Below are 19,655 nucleotides of genomic sequence, written 5' to 3' on the forward strand. Positions count from 1 at the left end.
TTAAGGAGTCAGCATACCCTGCGGATGCTTCGGCTCAATCCATGCGAATGTATGCAAGGTCCTCGGCTCTGACCAACTCAGCCTGGAGGGCCTTAAGGCTGAAGACATGGCAGGGGGACAAGGCGTCCAAAGCAAAGCTCTGGAATCCTTTTTACAGGAGACCTGCTGTTTGGGCCAGGTCTTGAAGCAGTGCTAGATCGCACGGCTGATAAGAAAAAGGCCTTTCCCCTTAAGAAGAAATATGGGGAGCAGTAAAAAAGGGGCCTTCCTCCCCCAGTGGGAGATGATCACCTCCAATCAGTTTGTGTTGGGGATCATCGTAAGAGGTTACCGTTTGGAGTTTTCAGAGCTCTCCTCTTTTGAGACTCCTTGTCACTGAGCTGCCAAAATGTGCCCTTCTTTCCTCTTCAGGAGTTAGAGTAACAGGAAGTGGTAATACAGGTCCCAGCAGGATAGACGGGCAAGGCTTCTATTCTCACATTTTTGTGGTTCACAAGCCTTCGGAATAGTTCAGGCTCATCCTGAACCTGAAGCGTCTGTGTGTCTTGGTCACCTACAGAAGGTTTTGGTTGGTTTTAGTCACTGGGTGAGGGCACCTCTTCCGCCAAAACTGTTTCTGGGCATCGATAGTAAGGATGCATACCTGCATATTCCCATGGCAGAGAGCCACCAGCGTTTCCTTAGGCTGGCAGTGATAACCTCTGTAGGGGTGCTACACATTCAGTTCAAAGCACTTCCCTTTGGGCTATCCCCTTCCCCCTCGTATCCTCACCAAAGTAATGGTAGAGGTTCTGGCATTCCTGCGTCTCAGGGAAGTCTCGGTGATCGTGTATCTTGACGATCTTCTCCTGTTTGTCCCTTCTCCGGCGCATTTGATTTGGGATCCACAGGTAACAAAAGACCTGTTTGTGAGCCTGGGTTGGCCTCTGAACTAGGGATGCACCGAATGGGTTTTTTGGTGCCGAAACCGATACCGAAAATGAAAAATGCACTAGGCCGAAAACCAAAACCGATACAGAAAATGACTGTTTTTAAAAAATATTTTTATACAGGAGAAGGTCAGAGACTGGGGACATGGTACAGGAGGTGGTCAGAGACTGGGGACATGGTGCAAGAGGTGGTCAGAGACTGGGGACATGGTACAGGAGGTGGTCAGAGACTGGGGACATGATACAGGAGGTGGTCAGAGACTGGGGACATGGTACAGGAGGGGGTCAGAGACTGGGGACATGGTACAGGAGGGGGTCAGAGACTGGGGACATGGTACAGGAGGGGGGTCAGAGACTGGCGACATGGTACAGGAGGTGGCCAGAGACTGGCGACATGGTACAGAAGGTGGCCAGAGACTGGCGACATGGTACAGGAGTTGGCCAGAGACTGGCGACATGGTACAGGAGTTGGCCAGAGACTGGCGACATGGTACAGGAGTTGGCCAGAGACTGGCGACATGGTACAGGAGTTGGCCAGAGACTGGCGACATGGTACAGGAGTTGGCCAGAGACTGGCGACATGGTACAGGAGTTGGCCAGAGACTGGCGACATGGTACAGGAGTTGGCCAGAGACTGGCGACATGGTACAGGAGTTGGCCAGAGACTGGCGACATGGTACAGGAGTTGGCCAGAGACTGGCGACATGGTACAGGAGGTGGCCAGAGACTGGCGACATGGTACAGGAGGTGGCCAGAGACTGGCGACATGGTACAGGAGGTGGCCAGAGACTGGCGACATGGTACAGGAGGTGGCCAGAGACTGGCGACATGGTACAGGAGTTGGCCAGAGACTGGCGACATGGTACAGGAGTTGGCCAGAGACTGGCGACATGGTACAGGAGTTGGCCAGAGACTGGCGACATGGTACAGGAGTTGGCCAGAGACTGGCGACATGGTACAGGAGTTGGCCAGAGACTGGCGACATGGTACAGGAGTTGGCCAGAGACTGGCGACATGGTACAGGAGTTGGCCAGAGACTGGCGACATGGTACAGGAGTTGGCCAGAGACTGGCGACATGGTACAGGAGTTGGCCAGAGACTGGCGACATGGTACAGGAGTTGGCCAGAGACTGGCGACATGGTACAGGAGTTGGCCAGAGACTGGCGACATGGTACAGGAGTTGGCCAGAGACTGGCGACATGGTACAGGAGTTGGCCAGAGACTGGCGACATGGTACAGGAGTTGGCCAGAGACTGGCGACATGGTACAGGAGTTGGCCAGAGACTGGCGACATGGTACAGGAGTTGGCCAGAGACTGGCGACATGGTACAGGAGTTGGCCAGAGACTGGCGACATGGTACAGGAGTTGGCCAGAGACTGGCGACATGGTACAGGAGTTGGCCAGAGACTGGCGACATGGTACAGGAGTTGGCCAGAGACTGGCGACATGGTACAGGAGTTGGCCAGAGACTGGCGACATGGTACAGGAGTTGGCCAGAGACTGGCGACATGGTACAGGAGTTGGCCAGAGACTGGCGACATGGTACAGGAGTTGGCCAGAGACTGGCGACATGGTACAGGAGTTGGCCAGAGACTGGCGACATGGTACAGGAGTTGGCCAGAGACTGGCGACATGGTACAGGAGTTGGCCAGAGACTGGCGACATGGTACAGGAGTTGGCCAGAGACTGGCGACATGGTACAGGAGGTGGCCAGAGACTGGCGACATGGTACAGGAGGTGGCCAGAGACTGGCGACATGGTACAGGAGGTGGCCAGAGACTGGCGACATGGTACAGGAGGTGGCCAGAGACTGGCGACATGGTACAGGAGGTGGCCAGAGACTGGCGACACGGTACAGGAGGTGGCCAGAGACAGAGGACGTGGTACAGGAGGCATCCCCCATTGCAGGCCAGTGTCCCCCCCCCCATTGCAGGCCAGTGTCCCCCCCCCCATTGCAGGCCAGTGTCCCCCCCCATTGCAGGCCAGTGTCCCCCCCCATTGCAGGCCAGTGTCCCCCCCATATTGCAGCCAGCGTGTCCCCCATATTGCAGCCAGATTGCCCCATTGCAGCCTGTGTGCCATTTTGCAGCCAGCCTGTGCAGGGAAGAGAGCCGCCTCCGCCGCCTGTTTGATCACAGCGCCGGGAACATCACAGCTTTCATTTCAATAGCTGTGTGTTCCCGGCCGCGCGACGTCACACGCAGCCCCTCCCCCTTGTCCGGGCACTTAGATAGACAGATCATGCGCAGGATTGGACGGATGATCTGTCTATCAAAGTGCCCGGACAAGGGGGAGGGGCTGCGTGTGACGGCGCGCGGCCGGGAACACACAGCTATTGATATGAAAGCTGTGATGTTCCCGGCGCTATGATCAAACAAGCGGCGGAGGCGGCTCTCCTGAGCTATACACCCCCCATGATGGGCGTCACCAGGGGCGGGGGCGGAGCCCCGCCCCCACGCAGGCCACGCCCCATTTTCGGCTCCATTATCGGCCGTTTTTCTCTTTCGGCAAATTGCCGAAAAGGGCATTTTCGGCCGATATGTTTCGGCGGACTAAATTTCGGTGCATCCCTACTCTGAACCTAGAGAAACCCAACTTAAATTCCTTCCCAAGGGGTCACCTTCCTGGGGTAGGTGCTGGGCTCAACAGAACAAAAGGGTCTTCCCTCCTTGGAGAAAATCCAGAAGGTAGACAAAGCACTGTTGTTTCTGCAGGGCAACCGTCAGAACTCAGTGAGGAAGGTCAGGTTGAGCCTACTGACATCCACGCTCCCAGCAGTTCAGTGGACGGGGTTACGTTACCGTCCTCTGCAAACTATTCATCTTGAAGGTTTGGGACCACAGTCAGGGGTCTTGGGACTCTTTGGTTTCGGTTCCAACCCAGGTAAAGAGGTCCCCTTGGTGGGAAAGGGAGCAAGTTTGTCACAAGGCCTAGAATGGATTTTGCCAATATCCAGGGTGGTTACAACTGATACGAATGGCTCAGGTTGGGGTGCACACCTAGACTCCCGTTTGGTACAGGGTACCTGGGAGAGGAAGGAGTCAAAGAGATCCTCAAATTGGAGGGAGTTGAGAACAGTAGATCTGGTTCTCAGGACCTTTCAAAGAGTGCTCTGGGGACATCATGTAAGAGTCAGGTCAGACAATCCCTTGGCAGTGGCTTACGTCAACAAGACGGGGGCTCCTGGAGCAGATCCTTATGGGCTCTAGCGAAAGCCATCCTCAGATGGGCCGAAGGTTAAATTCCTGTCCTTCTAGTGATCCGTTTGAAAGGAGAGCAAATTCAGGTATTAGATTTCCTCAGCAGGAGAACACGGGGAGAAAGCAACCAGGTTCTCAAGCAGGACGTTTTCGAAATGATCACCCAGAGGTGGGGGATTCCTTCGATAGACCTCTTTTGCCTCAAGGGAAAACGCGAAAGAAGCCATCTCCTGTTCCATGAACAGGGGAGATGGGATGTCGGGAGCGGACGCACTAAGCACAGAGTTAGGGTTTCTCTAGGTGCTATGCTTTCCCCCCTCCCGTTCTGATTCCTGCAGGGTTAAGGAAGTTTCAGGTGGAGATTACTACCTTTTTCTAATCGCATCTCATTGGCCCAGGAGGCCGTGGTTCTCCATTCTGAAGGGCCTGTCTGTGGAACCCCCCTGGGTTTTCCCGGTCTAGGAGTGTCTCCTTTCCCAGGGTCCAATCTGCTGTCCCCAGGTGGAACCTTGCAGCCTGGCTACTGAGGAGGAATTGCCGAAGGGCAAAGGGGTCTCAGATCGTTTAGTAGCCACTCTTCTGAATTGCAGGTAAATGGAAACTCAGACCATTTTCTTGAAGGTTTTGAGGCGGTTCAATAGCTGGTGCTCAGAGAACTCCTTCAATGTGCACAGCTCGTTGGCCGTTCTAGGGTTCCTGCAGTCAGGGGCAGATAGAGGTTTAGCCCCTGAAACATTGAAGAGTCAGGTATCCGCTTCAAGCGTATTTCTGGAGTAGTCGTGGCCGAGTGGTTAAGGCTATGGACTGGAAATCCATTGAGGTCTCCCCGCGCAGGTTCAGATCCTGCCGACTACGCCAAAGGCATCTAATATCAGACCTTGGGATAGTAAGGTTCTTTAGAGCCTTAAGTAGGCAAAGACCAAGCCTTTGGTCGCTCCCTTCCCAGTCGGGATCTTTCATTAGTTTTACAGGTTCTCACAAAGGAACCTTTTGAGCCATTGGAATCTTGCTCGTTATGTTTGATCACTCTCAAAACTGTGTTTTTTGTGGCGATCACTACGGCAAGGAGAGTGAGTAAATTCGAAGCCCTTTTTGTTAGGGCACTTCTTTTCCGGACCATTCAGTTTTTAAGACAGATCCGGGCCTTTTTACCTAAGGTAGCCTCTAGTCTTCAGAGAGTCCAAGAGATTGTGCTGCCTGTTTTTCGTTCAAAGCCAGTGAGAGAACAGGAACACATCTTAATAAATTGGACGTTAGAAGATGTGTCCTTCATTATTTAGATTGCACAAAAGTCAAGTTCAGGAAGTCTGATTCACTTTTAGTGTTATTTTCAGGGGCTAGGAAGGGTTCCAAAGCCTTTACACGTATGATAGCCAGATGGTTAAGGTCAGCCATTGGGCAGACTTACGTGGTTGGGGTGTTAGAGCCTCCAGTTGGAATTAGAGCACACTCAACCAGGGCAGTGACAACTTCGCAGGCAAAGTGGGCTGGTGCGTCTCCTGAACAGTTCTGTAGAGCCGCAACGTGGTTCAGTATTTCTATGTTCGTGAAGCACTATAGATTGGATCTTCTGTCAGCCAAAGACCAAGCCTTTGGTCGTAAAGTGCTGCAAGCAGTAAGTCCCACCCTAAGACAAGGTACTCACTTATCCTCTCTAAGGTGGCTGTCCTGAAAGACGAACTTGGGGAAAAATGGAGTTACGTACCGTAACATCCTTTTCCGGGAGTCTTTCAGGACAGCACCGGTTCCCACCCAGGTTTTTGGAGATCTTCGGGAACTCATCACATGAGACCGTCAGGTAAGATTAAAAGTTTGGTTGTTTGTTTTGGCGTGTTCTTGTGTCTCCCCAGTTTGCCCGGAAGTACTCTGGAAGAACTGAGGGACGGAGAGAGGAGGAGGCTTAAATTGTGAAATTGAAGGCGGTGTTTCCTAAGAGGGGAGGAGCCAGTGTCTCTCTAAGGTGGCTGTCCTGAAAGACTCCCGGAAAAGGATGTTACCAGTACGTAACTCCATTTTTTCTACTTTGTGATGGCTCAGTCACAACTCTGATGGGGAGCTCTCGGTATACTGTGATGGGGGTGGGCTCTCTGATGGGGAAAATCCGCTCTCTGGTGGAAAGAATAGTCCCCCATCATTGGTGTCAGTGGATTTGGTGATGTCACCCATTAGAAGTGGGCTTGGCATTGAACGCCTGTCTTCTCTTTTGTTTATTAGTTTCATTGGCCCCCCTGTGCATTTATGGGATCGTTTACCATATGCCACAAAATGGCTGACCACACATCTCAGCGCAGATGATAATAAATCTCGTTAAGTTAATAATCTTGCACGGCAAGGGCAACATTATTCCAGTTTGTGGGATATTTTCTAATGGGCTGTGTAACATAGAATTTGCATAATAATTTGGAACAGAGTGTATTTGTCCCTGCAAGGGAAATATCATCACCCATTGTGGTGATTATTCTGTTAGTTTGACAAGTTAACTTATTTTGTTTTTGTAAACTGGCACTTTACAATAAATGTTGCACTGTATTTTCTGTGAAATATATATGCATATGAGCATATCCTTTATTTATTTTTTGGAGGGTGGGGGTGTGGATCTTGGGTGGGAGTTTCCATGCTCCCCCCCCCCCCCCCCCCAGACTTGATCCCTGGATAACACCATGTGCATGCGTCTGCCTGAGCTTGAGCTAGGCCTAGTTTCCCTGAGCCCGAACGGCCTAGCTAGGCTGAGCTTGCCCGAGCCAGAGCAGTGCATGTGCAGTTCCACATGGCCTGCAGCCACAAGCATAACTAGAACCTTCAGGGCCCCGGTGCAAGAAACCATGAAGGACCCTGATCCCATCCCAGGGCCCTTTACTCCCATCATGGGGTCCCACAGCAGGACCCTTTGACATGTTCTGCAGTGGGACCCCTTCCTGCATAGTTGCCAACTCTTCCAAAAAAATGTCAGGACATTTTCATTTTTTTTTCTGTGTTCAGCCAGCCATTGTAGGCCGAGAACATATCTTAGGGATGGGTCATTTAAAATGTGCATCTAATGCCATACCCCTTTGCACATCTCTACAACCCCCAGGGTTTCTCCATACCCCTCAGTATGCCTCTTTACTCCTGCCCATCTCTGTATCTAACAAATAACCCCTGTACCCCTAACACGCCTCCATACCCCCCAGCACATTTCTGTAACCTTTTGCACATTGCTGTACCTCACACACACACACACACCTCTGCACCTCTTAGCCTCCTCCTAGAATCCTTTTTTTATTCCCCAAGTGGCTTCCATATGCTCAGCAAGCCTTTGTAATCCCCAGCACACCTTGGCAACCTGACAGATGGACCCAATCGGTCCACCAGTGTGAAATGGGCCGAACACATCCTGTGCTCTGTACCCACTTGATGTGCACCTCCAACCCCCAGCACATCTCTGTTCACCCCCCCCCCCGAACACAGAACTGCCAGCGGATCACCTGCAACTCTGTGGTACCTGCAACATTCCCCCTGCACCTCTGGCTGTCCGTTTACTAAGCATGGGGAGGGGCAGCTATGTGGTGCCTGTGGGATCTCCCTCTGGCTAGAAGGTCTCTTCCCCTCTTCACTGTACACTAGAGCTGCACGATCGCCAAGAATCGTTATCGCAATTTTTTTTCTCCGTTACGATCTTGACAAAAGTGTTTCTTGCTATGCAAAGAATTCTCTCTGCTCTTCTGTAGCCGCAGCTGTCAAAAGAAAGGAAGAAAATCCGGGCAGTCTGCCAAGAATCACAACATGCTTTAGAAGTTGAACTAAGTCTAAACATTGTAACAATTTGTCAATGGAATAGACTTCCTGTGTAAATGAATTAAGTTTAACCACTTAAACCAGCCGTTCTCAACCTTTTCAACACAGAGGAACCCTTGGAATAGTTCTCCAGTCTTGGGGAACCCCTGCTAAAAGATTTAAATCTACAACTCATGATACAATAGTGTGATGGTCAGTAGAAAGATTGGCCCTTACACTTGTGGTCATTGGGAAAAATTACCTCCTTGCAGATAGTTAAAAAGATCAGTGGTATCAGTGGGAACTTATCTGAGAGGCAGAAATTGCCCAATGCTGAAAGAACCCCTAGCAAACTCTGGAGGAACTCTAGGGTTCCATGGAACCCTGGTTGAGAATCACTGACTTAAACACTAAACCTTTTTCTGACATTTGGTCGTTTCAAGTTAAAATAATTTTTCTCTTATATTCACCGACCGACACAGCTCCTCTCTGTAACAAAATGGGTTGTTAGCCCTATCACTGGAGATTAATAGGCAAAGTTGTAATACAGCACTTCAGAACTTTTAGTTCCGCCCAGGGGGCGGTCCCTAGGCTACAATCTCCACAGTCTGCCCTAGCAGCCTCAGTTTTATTTTGCCTAGTGAAAGAGATACACCTAGGAACCATGCGGGCCCATAGGTCTGTGTTTTTTTGATGCTGAAGCTTGGCTTTTTGCGCAAGATGAGTGATCCTGTGATCTAATATCAAACAGCTGGCTGGGTGACAGGCTGGTTCACTTATCCTTGTAGTCTCCCCAGTCCGGCCATCCAGCGTGTGCAGGTCGCAGCTACGGCTTGGCAGGCCACGACATACCTCAGCTCCAGAGGTGGTCAGTGAGCTTTATGCTCCGGGGCATACATATGACCGGGCTACTGATGTCTGCGTTACAGTATGCCGGGCCAGTAGACTTCCCTTTACTGATCAGGAGTTGGCTACAATGGAATGTCTCCCAGCTCTTCAGGACTGGTAAGTACAGCTCTCCCTATCTCGACTGGGTTGAGCAGCTAGGCATTCCCTGAGAGGTCGATTCAGGGCCCCCCCCTCACCCCCTCTCTTCTCTCACCTGTCCCTAACTCCCCTCCTTCCCCCCTCACAAGGGTGCTGTGCATGGATACTGAGCGGTGTGTGTGTGCCCTGGGCTCTCACCTGGGTTCTGGCTGTGCTGGGGTGTCTGGGTCCTGAGTGCTTATTCCTGGAGGGTGCCTGTGAGGTTTGTCCCTGTGTTGGTGCAGCGCTGTGTCTACCACATGTTTTCTTTCTGCCCTTCATGGAGCTGGCTGGCGGACATTTTCAGTGTGGGCAAGGGACAGCATGCTTCTGGGCTTCAAGCGGCCATTTTCCCGGTGATTCCCTATTCAGAACACTGTCGGCCATTTTCTTGAAGCCGGACCATGTTTTTTTTGTGCTCTAGCAGCAGCTCCTGTGCCCTCAGTTTCCTGTTTTGTCATCACAGAGCTCTGGGAGGCTTTCTGTGTAATGTGGACACGTGCCACTGACACAGCTTTGGTCCCTCTGCATCTGGGAGTGATAGGGATCTACAGGCACTGCTGTAAAACAGCACAGAACTCCTCAGGGCATTGAGTCCGGTGGGTTAGAACACCTCAGTCAATCTCCTCCTGAGAGCATCTTCCGTCTCAGAATTAGGAGGATGTGGCAATCACCATGCAGACCCTGCAAGAAGTCGGTGATTGTACCGACCCAGCGTCTGGAGTACTTAGGTTTGCTGTTGGACTCCAGTCAAGTGAGAGTTTTTCTCCCTTCAGACAAATTGCAGACTCTCAGATGCGTGGTCAAACTACTGATGAACCGCAAGTGGTCGTCGCTCCGGTTTTGCATGCGAGTACTGGGACTCATGGTAGCCTCCTTCGAGGCAATACCCTACGCCCAGTTCCACACCAGAGTGTTGCAGAAGGAGATCTTGTTAAAATGGGACAAATCTCAGCTGTCCCTATATCGACAGATCCAGGTGAGCCAGTCAGGGACTCTCTGATCTGGTGGTTGAGGTCCCTGGGGATTCAGTCCGGAAAATCGTTCCTTCCTCTGAAATGGACGGTGATCACTACGGACGCCTGTCTATCCTGCCGGGGTGGAGTGATGGGGGTTCAGTCGGCTCAGGGCCTCTGGTCGACGAAGGAATCGGAGTTGCCGATCAATCTGCTCGAATTGAGAGCGATCAGGCTGTGTCTCCACACATGGTCAGTGTGTCTTCAAGGGCGTCCGATCAGGATACAGTCGGACAACGCCACGGCTGTGGCGTACGTAAATCACCAAGGGGGAACAAGAAGCTCAGCCGCTGCTCGGGAGGTCGCTCACATACTTCGGTGGGCAGAGCAACGCATACCGGCCCTGTTGGCCATTTACATCCCGGGGGTGGAGAACTGGCAGGCGAACTGAGTCGACAGATGCTGGACCCAGGAAAATGGGCAACTTTCAGACTGCTGTGCCTGAAGTGGGGAACACCAAATGTGGATCTACTGGCCTCCCGTCTCAATCGGAAGGTGCCAAGATTCGTGTCCAGGACAAGAGATCCGTGGGCAGACGCTTCAGACCCGCTGGTGGCTCCGTGGGATCAGTATCAGCTGATTTACGCTTTACCTCCACTGAAACTGTTGCCACGTCTGCTTCACAGAGTGGAAGCCGAGGTGATCCCAGTGATTCTGGTTGCCCCTGTTGAAGACCTCTGTTGTCGAAACGTGTCGGGATTGCATTTGGCACCCCACATTGCTTTTTTATGTTTTAAATATATATATATTTCCTGTGATCACACGTCATAATTTTGTTATGGTTTTTATGACCTTTTTTAAAAATAAACCCAATGGTTACTATCTGATCTGCACCATTTGGAGCCCTTTTTTTTTCCTTTTTTCTTTACTTGCTGATTATCCTCTACATTTGGGGTTGGCACCCCAATGCGATCAATCGGATCCTGTCGCCCTGAGAGACGCATACCAAAGCTTTTCAATATTGAAAGTCCTCCCAATCTGGAGACAGCTGAGCCATCTGCTTGGACTACTATCAACTTACCATTGGTTCCATTACTGGACCTCAAGCGCTGTTGACTCAACCGTTGTATGACAGATGAGTCCATCCTCTCTGGTAAGAGTGTTTAACCATTCTTTGAAGCCATTCCAGACAAGCCGTTATTTCCGGTTTTATCTAATTTATAGATTGCCTGATCTCCTCGTTGGGAAGATTAACAGCAATATTTGTTTACTATTCAATATATGTGGACTATTTCACTGGGACTCACATTTTAGTTATTGATACTTTCCAGTATCGACACAATCTCATATTTATGTTGTATTGTTAGTGAATTAATATTTGTATTTTTTCACGTATTTGCACATTTTATTATTTATGTGCGGTATAGTGTCAGCTTCATTACCGACACTTTTTCATTTATTTAGCGCTACACTATTTGTTACCCTGCCCCAGATTGGCCTCAGCGTCCTTGGTACCCAGACGTTGTGCGTCTGGTGGCAGACGCTCCCTTGCGACTGCCGTTGCGAGAGGACCTCCTATCTCAAGGTCCAATTTTCCATCCTGCTTTACCACCACTGACTTTAACGGCATGGGTTTTGAGAGCCAAGTGTTGGGGAACCGGGGTCTGTTGGACTCTGTGATTCCGACTATGTTGCACGCACGGAAATCTTCTTCTCAGAAGATATACCATCGTACATGGAAGGCCTATATCTCCATGTGTGAGGAGAAAGGATGGTATCCTCGATCCTTTTCCATATCCAGGATTCTGCTGTTTCTCCAGCAGGGAGTGGACCAGAGGTTGGCATTAAGCACCATCAAAGGACAAATCTCAGCCTTCGCTGTCCTTTTTTTTTTCAACGACCCCTGGTATCGCACTCCTTAGTGAGTACCTTCGTTCAGGGGGTACGACACGTAGTCCCTCCGGTGCATCCTCCGTTACCTCCATGGGATTTGAATCTGGTGTTGTCGGTGATTCAGAAACCGCCGTTTGAGAATATAAGGGAGATTCCCCTGTGGACTCTTTCCCAGAAAGTGGTCTTTCTAGTGGCCATCACATCGGCCAGGAGGGTTTCGGAACTGGCGGCCTTGTCCTGCAAGTCGCCCTATCTGGTTATCCACAAGGATAAGTGGGTGTTGCGTCCGCAACCGTCCTTTCTGCCGAAAGTGGTCTCGGCTTTTCATATCAATGAGGACATCGTATTACCATCGCTGTGTCCTACTCCGAAGCACCCCAAGGAGGTGGCCTTCACGCTCTGGACGTGGTTAGGGCTCTGAAGGTCTATTTCGCTGCCACGGCTCCCTTTTCGGAAGTCAGACTCTCTGTTTGTTTCGGTGGCTGGTCCAAAGAAGGACATGGCGGTCTCGTCAGCCACCATTTCTAGGTGGATCAGACAGATTGTAGTACAAGCCTACGCCTTGAAGGGGCAGGTGCTCCCCTTTCCGGTCATGGCCCACTCCACAAGGGTAATCGGAACATCTTGGGCCTTCCAACACAAGCGTCAGTCGTTCAGGGGTGTAAGGCGGCGACCTTTTCGTCTGTCCATACATTTACCGAGTTGTACAAGGTAGACTTCAGTGCATCGGTGGATGCCTGTTTTGGCTGCAAAGTTTTTCAGGCGGCCGTGTAGTTGCAATTTAATATACAATCAATATTTTTTCCTGGGTTTTCGAAAAAACGCAGCATTGTTATGGTGATGCACTGTTGCATTACTTCCGCAGTTGGTTGCGATATTGGGGATCACTCCTTTTTTTGTGGGTTTAGCTTCACTAGTTCCCACTTGCCATGGTGGATGAAGTTTTTATGCTGTTTTTCCCACCCCTCGTTTGGCACTGCTTGAAGACGTCCCATTTTGTTACAGAGAGGAGCTGTGTCGGTCGGTGAATATAAGAGAAAATAGGATTTTTTTTTTGTACTCACCATAAAATCCTTTTCTCTGTAATTCACCGACCGATACAGCACCTTCCCCACTTTTTTTTTTTTTCTCTTTACGTTATACTGCTTGTTGACGTACTGCGGCTGCTAGGGCAGACTGTGGGCATTGTAGCCTAGGGATCGACCCCTGAGCGGGACTAAAATTTCTGAAGTGTTGTATTACAACTTTGCCTAGTAATCTCCAGTGATAGGGCTAACAACCCATTTTGTTACAGAGGAGCTGTGTCCGTCGGTGAATTACAGAGAAATAGATTTCACGGTGAGTATAAAAAAATCCTATTTTTTTTGCTAGAAAATTACTTAGAACCCCCAAACATTATATATATATATATATATATATATATATATATATATATTTTTAGTAGAGGCCATAGAGAATATTTTATGCCACACTGTATTTGTGCAGCAGTCTTTTGAATGCATTTTTTGGGGAAAAAATTACTTTAATGAATTAAAAAACAAAAACTAACCATTAAAGTTAGCCCAATTGTTTTGCATAATGTGAAAGATTTTATGTGAGAATCGTGAGACAATTGTGATCTTTTTGTTCTAAGCAAAAAAAAATTGTGATTCTCATTTTGTCCAGAATCGTGCAGCTCTACTATACACAGGAAAGAGACCTGCTAGCCAGAGGGAGATCCCACGGCCACCACAGAGCTGCCACAAAGATGCCAGGTCTAACTCCGGGTCAAAGCTAATTTCCCATGAAATTTGGGACTGTTGGCAACTATGTGGGTTATTTACGAAAGGCAAGTCCACTTTGCACTGCAAGTGCACTTAGAAATGCAGTCACTAAATTTAAGGGGTAGATCTAAAATGAGGGGAAGCTCTGCCGATTTTATCATCCAATCATGTGCAAGCTAAAATGCTGTTTTTTATTTTCCTTGCATGTCCCCCTTTGGATCTACAGCGACTTTAATTTCAAGTGCACTTTCAGTGCAAAATAGATTTTCCTTTAGTAAATAATCCCCTATGCATTAATTGCTGGTTTCTTTGGGGGGGGGGGACAGCACACAGACCCATCCAAAGGTCCCCCAAAATACATAGCTGAGCCTTGGAGGGGTCTAGCTCCAAGTTATGCTTCAAAAAGCAAAGAAACTGTCAATGACATAATGCTGCAGCAGGGTTAGGGCACCTGCCAGACATGTATTTAAAGGAATTGGGCATGTTCCACCTTAAGGATTTAAAAAGCACTGCTCCTGGCTGAATGGAACTTATTCATTTGTTTTTTTGCATTGGTACATCTTCCCCAGGGCAGTGCCCACCCTCCCTTCAAGGGGGTGATCGCTGCTGAATGCAGGATTCTGCTTTCTCCTTTATCCAATAGCAGCCTGTTCTCAGTGGAAGAGAGCCAGAACTGAGACTGAGAACACACCTTCGTCTTGGCACAGTGCCACTGAAGAGTGGGAGCAGATTGTACTTCTTCCCATTTCCCCTTGTCATGTGACATATCGCATAACCTGAGATGGGAAGAAGTAGAAGCTTCTTTTATTCCCAGAGGGTGCCGTGCTGAGACTGAGGTGTGAGCTGTCAATACACAGAGCTTTGGGGAGAGAACTCAGCCCTAAACCTCCCATCTTCTCCTCCTAAACCCCCAGACCCTCTTTGCCTCCTCCCTACTTTGGAACTCATTTACATTGAAGAGCAATGCGGAGTGGATTACGTTTCAGAAGCCATTTCACAGGCATTATGTTGCCTCCTCACTCCCTATTTTAACCCCTAAAATCCTGAAACAGCATTCACTTGAATGGGCCTTATTTTGGGAGTAGTGCTACAAACATTTTGTGCTGCACACAAATTGGCTTTGACCCGGAGTTAGACCCGGCATCTCTGTGGCAGCTCTGTGGTGGCCGTGGGATCTCCCTCTGGCTAGCAGGTCTCTTCCCTGTGTATAGTAGAGCTGCACGATTCTGGACAAAATGAGAATCACAATTTTTTTTGCTTAGAACAAAAAGATCACAATTGTCAAACGATTCTCACATAAAATCTTTCACATTATGCAAAACAATTGGGCTAACTTTACTGGTTAGTTTTTTTTTTTTTTTAATTCATAAATTTTTTCCAAAAAAACTGCATTCAAAAGACTGCTGCACAAATACAGTGTGACATAAAATATTGCAACTACCACAATTTTATTCTCTATGGTCTCTACTAAAAAAATATATATAATATTTGGGGGTTCTAAGTAATTTTCTAGCAAAAAAATAGGATTTTTTGTACTCACCGTGAAATCCATTTCTCTGTAATTCACCGACCGACACAGCTCCTCTCTGTAACAAAATGGGTTGTCAGCCCTATTACCGGAGATTACTAGGCAAGTTGTAATACAACACTTCAGAACTTTTAGTTCTGCCCGGGGGGCAGTCCCTAGGCTACAACTCCCCATCCTGCTGTAGCAGAACAGTTGTTTTTCTTGCCTCATGAGGAGATAAGACCTAGGAACCCTGCGGGCCCATAGGTCCGTGTTTTTTTTGGTGCAGAAGCTTGGCTTTTTGCGCAAGATGAATGATCCTGTGATCTTCTATCAACAGCTGGCTGGGTGACAGGCTGGTTCACTTATCCTTGTAGTCTCCCCAGTCCGGCCATCGAGCGTGTGCAAGTTGCAGCTACGGCTCAGCAGGCCACAACATACCTCGGCTCCAGAGGTGGTCGGTGAGCTTTATGCTCCGGGGTGTACATATGACCGGGCTACTGATGTCTGCATCCAGTATGCCGAGGCCAGTAGTCTTCCCTGTACTGATCAGGAGCTGACTACCGTGGAATGTCTCCCAGCTTCAGGACTGGCAAGTACAGCTCTCCCTGCCTGTCAGGGTGGAGCAGCTGGGCATTCTCTGGGAGGTCGATTCGGGGGCCCCCCTCACCCCCTCTTCTCTCCCCTGTCCCTAACTCCCTCCTGTACATGTGCTGAGTGGTGCATGTGTGCCTGGGCTCTCACCTGGGGGTTTTAGCTGTGCTGTGTGCCTGGGTCCTGCAGCTTAGTCCCGCTGGATGCCTGTGTAGTTATGCCCCTGTGTTGGTGCAGCGCTGTGCCTGCCACATGTTCTCTAGTCCCCCATAACGCTGTTCAGCGGGCATTTTAAGTATGGGCAAGGGTCAGACTGGCTTCAGGCGGCCATTTTCCTGGTGATTCCCTATTGAGAACACCGGCGGCCAATTTCTTGTAGCCGGACCATGTTTTTGTGCTCTAGCAGCTGCCCCTGTGCCCTCTGCTTCCTGTTTGGTCATCACAGGGCGCTGGGGAGGTTATCCTGTGTTCTGAACATGTGTGTTTGATCACCCACAGATCGCTCACCGATCGTGCGACCGGCCGGCCACCGACACAGCTTTTTGTTATCTTTGCATCTGGGAGCGCTGGGGATCATCAGGCATTGCGGTAATACAGCACGGACCAGCCCAGGGTGGTGAGTCCAGCGGGTTAGATCCCCTTAGCCAGCGGCAGCAGGAGGGTGGGACTGTCACTGTCCTAAGTCCTCTTCGGGTGGCAGACAGGGTAGGGTCAGCATGGCTTCAGAAACTTGTGTTTCTTCCCCCGAAATCCAGGCAATTGCAACCGGGTCACATGCGGACTGTGCGGTCCCTATGGGCACCCTGACGGCAGTCCTCAATTCGTTCGTTGCCAAGATAGAGGCGGTACATGGGAAGAAAGGTGCTAAAAAGCACCCCTGCCCCCCCCTGTCCTCTGGGGAGAGCTCTGACGCAGACTCTGGTCCTGCTGAGGCCGGTGACCCCTGTTCTGTCTTGTCAGATGACGCTAACCAGGACCGTTCTGACAGTGAGGATGAGTCCCTGTTCGGGTCTGTGCGCGATAAAGCACTAGTTGGAGCACTTATCACAGCTGTGCATGATACCCTGAAGAGTCAGTAGCTAGCGGATCCCTCTGCTGATGTACCGGTCCCTTTTGGGTCCCGTAAGCCAGCGCATTCACCTAAGGTATTCCCGTATCTGACTTATTTTGACAAGTTCATTTACAAGGAATGGGGTTGCCCGCAATGGACCTTTTTGGTCCCCAAATGCATGGCGGTGCGTTACCCCTTTGAGGAAAGCCTTCTTAAGAAATGGTCGGCTCCACCGGTCGTAGACTCCCCAATATCCAGGTTAAATAAAGTAACCACGATCCCGGTTGAAGGGACTCCTGCATTCAAGGATCCCACGGATAGGAAGGCCGAGGCGGTGGCTCGTTCCTTGTTTACGGTTGTGGGTTCAGCCGTGCGACCTGTACTGGAATCCGCACTTGTGTCGCAGACACTGACTAAGTGGGCAAAAGTTTTGCACCATGAATTGGGAGAGCAACAGGCCCCCCCCCGTGGAACTAGCAGACCAACTAGTGCAAGGCCTTAAGTACGTCTGAGACGCGCCCCTGGATACTCTCCCTCTGTTATCCAGGGCTTCAGTGTCAGCTGTGGTGCTGAGGTACCCGATTTGGTTGACCAGGCATCCAAGAAAGCCCTGACGGATCTTTCCTTCCTTGGCGACCGGCTCTTTGGAGCCTCATTAGATGACATTATTAAAACTGCCACTGGTGGTAAGAGTACTCTACTCCCACAGGCCAGGAAGGCTTAGGAGCCACGCCGCAGTCAAGGGCCCTCTTTTTCCACTCACAATCGGCTTTCTCATCCGCCCGGTGCTTAGACAAAACGTCCCCAGCCCGACAGGACGCCCACGGACGGTCAAAAACGTCCCTGAAATCGCAAGCCTAACAAGCCTGCGAACAAAAGTTCTACCGCATGAAGGTTTGCCCCCACCCATGTCTCGGGTAGGGGGTCGCCTTCGGGAGTTTGCAGCCCGGTGGTCCTCCCGGTTATCCGACCAATGGGTCTGCGATCTGATTTCCACAGGCTACAAGAGTTTCTCTTGGCCGCCAAACAGTTTCTTCGCCTCCAGCATACCCATGTCCCCGGGAGGCCCTGTTGGGGGGCGGTAAGGGACTTGCTGAATCGAGGGGGGATTTACTAGTTCCGTAATTGGAACGCTTCCAGGGATTCTACTCAAACCTGTTTGTGGTTCCCAAGAAGGAAGGGGTACGTCCAATCCTGGACTTAAAAGCCCTCAATCAATTAGTCAAAGTGCAGAGGTTCAGAATGGTATCAGTTCGCTCAGTAGTCGCTGCACTCCATCAAGGGGACTCCCTGGCATCCTTGGACATCCAGGATGCGTACCTGCACATACCGATATGCCTTCGGCATCAAAAGTATCTGCGTTTTGCAGTTAGGGAAGCCCATTACCAATTTGTGGCTCTTCCCTTTGGTCTGGCATCAGCCCCCAGAGTCTTTACCAAGGTACTGGCTCCAGTATTGGCATTGCTGAGACAACGTGGGATCGCGGTCGTGGGCTACCTGGACGATCTCCTCCTGAGAGCATCTTCCGCCTCAGAATTAGAGGAGGATGTGGCGATCACCATGCAGACCCTGCAAGAATTTGGGTGGCTGTTGAACCTAAAGAAGATGGTGATTGTACCGACCCAGCGTCTGGAGTACCTAGGTTTACTGTTGGACTCCAGGGAATCGAGAGTTTTTCCTCCCTTCAGAAAAATTGCAGACTCTCAGGTCCGCGGTGAAACTGATGATGTACCGCAAGTGGTCATCGCTCCAGTTTTGCATGCGAGTACTGGGACTCATGGTAGCCTCCTTCGAGGCAGTACCCTTCGCCCAGTTCCACACTAGAGTACTGCAGAAGGAGATCTTGTTGAAATGGGACAAATCTCAGTTGTCCCTAGATCGACAGATCCAGGTGAGCCAGCCAGTCAGGGACTCTCTAATCTGGTGGTTGAGGTCCCCGGTGATTCAGTCTGGAAAATCGTTCCTTCCTCTGAAATGGACGTGATCACTGCGGACGCCAGTCTATCCGGCTGGGGTGGAGTGATGGGGATTCAGACGGCTCAGGGCCTCTGGTCGATGGAAGAATCAGAGTTGCCGATCAATCTGCTCGAATTGAGAGTGATCAGGCTGTACCTTCACACATGGGCGATGAGTCTTCAAGGGCGTCTGATCAGGATACAGTCGGACAACGCCACGGCTGTGGCATACATAAATCACCAAGGGGGAACAAGGAGCTCAGCCGCTGCTTGGGAGGTCGCTCACATACTTCGGTGGGCAGAGCGACACGTACCGTCCCTGTTGGCCATTTACATCCCGGGGGTGGAAAATTGGCAGGCAGACTATCTGAGTCGACAGATGCTAGACCCAGGAGAATGGGCATTGCATCCGGAAATATTCAGGCTTGCCTGAAGTGGGGCACACCAGATGTGGATCTATTGGCCTCCCGTCTCAATCGGAAGGTGCCAAGATTTGTGTCCAGGACAAGAGATCCGTGGGCAGATGCGCTGGTGGCTCCGTGGGATCAGTATCAGCTGATTTATGCTTTTCTTCCACTGAAACTGTTGCCACGTCTGCTTTGCAGAGTGGAAGCCGAGGGAATTCCAGTAATCCTGGTTGCCCCAGATTGGCCTCAGCGGCCCTGGTACGCAGACCTGGTGCGTCTGGTGGCAGATGCTCCCTTGCGACTGCTGTTGCGAGAGGACCTCCTATCTCAAGGTCCAATCTTTCATCCTGCTTTACCATCGCTGGCTTTAACGGTGTGGCTATTAAGAGCCAGGTGTTGAGGAACCGGAGTCTGTCGGACTTGTCATTCTAGGGGGGAGGGAATGTTAGATGTAATAGCATATTTAAATACACTAACAAACTGAAGCCAAACTCCATATGCTATATTTTATAAGCATTTACAGCTGTTTTTTTTTACATAAATAAAAGCTAATCGTTGTAAGCCCCCCTGCTAGTTGCATAGTATCAAGTCCAACCTATGTGTATGATTTTATGTGGGT

At 50.3% G+C, this 19,655-nt stretch overlaps 1 protein-coding gene and 1 non-coding gene across 9 annotated transcripts in view; both read left to right on the forward strand.

The window, feature by feature from the left end:
* The window catches only part of RECK (reversion inducing cysteine rich protein with kazal motifs), a 909,451-nt gene that overhangs the window by 204,837 nt on the left and 684,959 nt on the right, over window positions 1-19,655 (forward strand). The window lies entirely within an intron of this gene.
* On the forward strand, window positions 4,905-4,986 carry TRNAS-GGA (transfer RNA serine (anticodon GGA)). Its single transcript has one exon. It is a non-coding gene; the product is annotated as a tRNA-Ser (tRNA).

The sequence above is a fragment of the Lithobates pipiens genome, unplaced genomic scaffold (genome assembly GCF_037356315.1).
Source record: "Lithobates pipiens isolate NorthernLeopardFrog02 unplaced genomic scaffold, aLitPip1_a1.2 Scaffold_19, whole genome shotgun sequence".
Classification (NCBI taxonomy): Eukaryota; Metazoa; Chordata; class Amphibia; order Anura; family Ranidae; genus Lithobates; species Lithobates pipiens.